General features: G+C 43.1%; 1 protein-coding gene across 5 annotated transcripts in view; it reads right to left on the minus strand.

The window, feature by feature from the left end:
- TMEM267 (transmembrane protein 267) overlaps positions 1–2,737 on the minus strand; it is a 15,129-nt gene extending 12,392 nt beyond the window's left edge. For 3 of the 5 annotated variants that reach the window (XM_077775010.1, XM_077775011.1, XM_077775012.1), the window contains exon 1: positions 2,681–2,737. The gene's annotated coding sequence lies outside the window, so the exon portion shown is untranslated. Of the gene's footprint in view, positions 1–2,607; positions 2,625–2,680 lie in introns of those variants that run through there. The other 2 variants (XM_077775016.1, XM_077775015.1) reach the window with 2 other exon arrangements.
- Between the last annotated feature and the right edge of the window lie 2,170 nt (positions 2,738–4,907).

Consider the following 4,907-nt stretch of genomic DNA (forward strand, 5'->3'; position numbering starts at 1 on the left):
TGGGCTTACATACAATCATTACTTTTTTTTGACTCCCTAAACATTTTCAATGCCTTAATATTATGATCACAAAACAATAAAGCACTCTGAAAAGTTAGTCAGAAGTCATTAAACAACTCAGACCATGATGCCTGTCAGCCTCTTCAAAGTATAATTTTAAGACATTATAAGTATGTGTTAATAAAAATATTAGAATACATAACATTAATAAACATTAATAGGGGTGCCTGGGTGGCTCAGCTGGTTAAATGCCCAACTCTTGATTTCAGCGCAGGTCATGATCTCACAGTTCATGAGCTCAAGCCCCACATCAGGCTCTGCGCTGACAGTGTGGAGCCTGATTGGGATTTGCTCTCTCCCCTCTCTCTACCCCTCACCCAATTGCTCTCTCAAAAATAAAATAAACTTAAAAATTTTTAAATTAAAATAAACATTAATAAAATTTTATACAATTCTTATAAGCCAAATTTAACAAAAATTACTTGTTCATATGGGACTCAAACTCATGAACTGTGAGATCATAACCTGAACCCAAGTCAGATGCTTAATGACTGAGCCACCCAGGAGCCCCCGTTTGCTTTTTTTTTTAAAAAGGTATAATATGGGGGCGCTTGGGTGGCTCTGTCGGTTAAGTGTCCAACTTCTGCTCAGGTCACTATCTCACGGTTCGTGGTTTTGAGCCCCAAGTGGGGTTCTGTGCAGATAGCTCAGAGCCTGGAGCCTGCTTCAAATTCTGTGTCTCTCTCTCTCTGCCCCTCTCTGACTCGTGTTCTCTCTCTCTCAAAATAAACATTAAAAAAATTAAAAAGGTGTATTTATGGTCCCATAAACACAATTCTGACATTTCCCCACTTTTTAGTGCAAATATTTAACATCTCTGGATTAGATTCTGAGTATGAGAAAGAGAATTTTCTGAAAAAGAGAACTTTAATGAGTGTAGTTTCTTTTATTTATTGTCTCTAACTAGGAAACCCAAGTCTATTCATTTTCTTCATACCTTGTTCTTCCTTTTTCCACTTCCTGCCCCTTCCCTACAAATAGAATGGACCTCAAAAACTATAACTATGTTTATTCTACATATTCACTTTTATTGGGCAGTTCCCTTAAGAGTAGAAATTATAATTTTCTTTTAAATCTGTCACCTATAAAATCTCACGTGCACAAGGTATTTACCAAATATTTCATTATACTAATACAAGGTGTAAGCAGGTAAGCAACCCTCAGCCTATGAACTAAATATATTGTTTAGGATGACTTCTGATCTCATAACAGCCAGTAACCTAGATGATAAATTTCTTGCAGCCACTTTCTACAGTGGTCAAACTGCCACACCCCATCCCATTATAGTAAAATGTTATCAACTATGGGGCCTTTTAAGTATACATACATAATAAATAGTAGGGCGCCTGGGTGGCTCAGGTCAAGATCTCATAGCTCCTGGGGCTCTGTGCTGACAGGTCAGAGCCCGGAGCCTGTTTTGGATTCTGTCCCCTCTCTTTCTTCCCCTCCCCTGCTCATGTTGTCTCTCTCTCAAAAATAAACTTGAAAAAAAATTTTAAAAAGGTATACATGGTAGTAATCTTTCCTTTCCTTAACTCGCAAAACTAATTAGTCAGTTACTTTAAATATACACTACTGTGCATTATTAATAATGTTAGACAAACATTTCTACCAAAACAAAGAGCTAACACAGTCCCAATGTCAATGTAACCTGCTTCCCTCTTCCATCACACAAATACTTACAAAAACCTGAGGTAAACGCAATCTAAAATCCAGTAACTACCTTTAGCGTTGCTTTATAAATAAGTCTTTTTCACTGCTGGTGCTGCAAAAGTTCATATATTTAATTTTTTAAAATTTAAAATTCTTTAAATAATCTCTACACCCAAGGGGGGCTCCAAATCAAACCGGACATCTAGTGGCAGGCTCCGCCCAGTGAGCCAGCCTGGCGCCCCTCATACATACATATTTTTAATGCTACAATACCTAAAGCAGATGCCAAATCTAATGCAGCTAATTTGCAAAGGAAAGAAACACAAATCCTGCTCACTTTCTCAGAAACTTTTTATAGCCTGAACACAAAATGTTTAATTCCTACACTATTAGGAATAAAACATACAATTCTGAATCTCAATACATTTCGAATCTCCGCAAATTCCCAAAGCATTCTTTCCTAAGGCTGCTGTGATGCAATAATCTTAAAATGCCCATTAAGAACAATGGGCAGGAAGGCCTGGCGCCAACGGAACACTGCATTTGCAAAGAAGGGACCCCGTCACACTTATAACATTCACGCCTCCAGGGAGACGGGGCGTGCAGAGCTCTCGTGGTCGTAAAGAGGGCAATGGGCAACTCCCGCAAGACCCCCGTCACGCCGCCGCGGGCCAGGGAAACGCCGGGGCACAAAGCCTAGGGGAGGACACGGTGCTCCAGAAATCTCGAAGGCGCAACTAAGCCGGAGGGAGACGCCGGGGCTTCGCGCAGATCCCGGTACCACCAGACAGTGCCGGCCCACGGGTCCAGCACAGCCCGCTCGCTCTCGCGTCCCACGCGCTTGCCGCCCCTACACGCCCTCCCCATGTAGAATCTGGAGTTTCGGCCTCCCACCTCAGGACGCAGTTCGCGGCGTCCACTCCATCCCCCTCCCGCCTGGTCCCCCGCGGAGCTCAGCAGCACCCACCCTCGGCTCTGCAGGTTGAGGTCCGCAGCGCAGGCGGCGGCCCCGCCCCTCTCCCCGCCCCTAGGCCGGCACCATAGAGATGCCGGACGCCGGCCAGAGAGGCCCCAGCCCCCAAACGTCCGCCGAGAGGACGCCGGGATACTGGCCCCATTCATAACGGACCGGAACCGATAGCTCGGGAGTCTTTGGTGGAGGTGGTGGGTTCCTCGAGTTCTTTTCCGTCTGCCCCATAAGGAGACCTTTGGGAGAGTGGAGGGATAAGTGCAGAGTGCCTTGTTGGTTTCCTCTGTCAAACCTGAGCATTCATTTTTGGCGTTGCCCGCGCCGTGCCCCAGACTTAGCCGATATACCCATAATGCGGTCTTCCTGGGGGCCAGGAAGCTGAGAACGCAGAAGTGGCCTCATCGAATGTCGGAGGCACAGGCCGTATGCCCAGACGGTTGACCTTGGAGCCAGAGGCCGTCTTGGGTCCCGAAGGGGAAGAGAAATATTCGGCTTTCTTTACTTCCTATACAAGTTGGGCGCCGGAGAGTTTTTCCACGAGACGGAGGCACCACGCGACTTTGCAGGTCGGCCGCTCCTCCACAGCGCTCCAACGCCCTCTTGGGGAATTCTTGATAATTATACTTTGCCACTTTGTGGGTGGACAGTGGGTGCTACACTTTATTGTAGCAGCAGTGGCAGGGCTGGTTTAATCATGACTACTAAACGCAGAGGAGTTGAAAAAACTACATGAAATGTAGCTTTTCACTAATTAACCAAACTCACAAGATGCAGCTTTTTAATGGGACTGTGGCCAGGTTCCACCCTGTCTTTTGCCCAATGAGCACCAAGGAGATGTCTAGCTTGGCATTGGCTCTAGGAAGCACTGGCACAAAAGAATAGGATTAAAGAGCGGCACTACTTTCTTCTTCCTACCTACGGTTTATCAAAACAAGCGTCAGATGGGAAGCAAGGGCAGTAGTGAGATTATATTAATCAGTTGTAAGAGAATTCTGTAGTAAAAAGTGAGATCTTCCATCTCAAGCAAACTCCGAGGCCTCTCGCAGAACTCTAAAGTGTGACTCGGTTTCTTCATGATAGAACTTTTTATTGCTTGCCATACTTGGTCCTTAGCCAGTGGAAAAGATTCAACTGAGGAAAACGATACTCAATTTACTCACATAGTTTAAAGGCTAATTAAAAAACATAAATAACCACAGTATTGCGTGCTTTTAGTCGTGTTAAGGGCCATTTGTCACAAGTGTAGTAACAATTTCACATTGCCCTTAGGCAGCATTGTACATTTTACACTACAGGCTTTCTAGAACTATTGAACGACATGGAAGGCTGCCTGCAACCAAAATGAAGAGAAAAGTGTTACAGTTCTTTTCTGTGCAGTCAGCCTACAGCCCAAAGGCACTGATCCGTGTATACAATACATACTGAATTCTCTGTGTGGCAAGCACTGTACTTGGTAACAGGATATAGAATGACTTTATGGAGCTCACGTTCTAGTGAAGGATCTAGACCACAAAGAAACAAAGGTTGTACAACTGTAGTCAAGTAACTACAGGGATGTAATAGAAAGTGGGGGAGGCCTTTCTGAAGAACTACTAATTGGTGCTGAGATTTGAAGGTGGCAAGGAGCCCAGACAGAAGCTAACAAGAGAACACTGTGCCCATTCAAATCCTTGACATTATCACTCCTAATCTATGCTCTGCTTCGTTTCCTTTTTCTCCTTGTTTCCTATGTTGTATCTTCTCTTTTCTGTCAAGAAGCTGGTCTTTTCTAGAAATCAGAAGTTAATTAGAACGTTTTTGCTATATTGGCCTAATTTTGAAGTCTCTTTAGATGTGTGGTTTTGTTCTTTTCCAATAGACAAGGTTCTAATAAATAGCACTTTTGATGAGCTCATTTTAGTTTAACACACTTGTATAGCATCAGTTTTTTTTTTTCCAGATGTTCAAAAGAAATGAAAAGATTTAATGAGCCAATTCAGATAAAATTGGTCTTTGCTGAAGTGCTCAATTCTTAGCTTGAAGCAATATTGCTTATATGATTTAAAGATCTAATTCTCTTTTGGCAGTTCTGTTGAAAAATGTTTGGAGAGACAAAATAGCAAATGACCAAATGCACACGATTCTGCATATTTGAAAAAGAAAAAACTTGAGGATTAATAGTGAATGCTCCACAAGATAAAACAGCAACAACTATAATTTTATAATTTTTTTCATAAATCTGAAA

This window comes from Crocuta crocuta, unplaced genomic scaffold, assembly GCF_008692635.1.
Source record: "Crocuta crocuta isolate KB4526 unplaced genomic scaffold, BGI_CrCroc_1.0 scaffold1758, whole genome shotgun sequence".
NCBI lineage: Eukaryota > Metazoa > Chordata > Mammalia > Carnivora > Hyaenidae > Crocuta > Crocuta crocuta.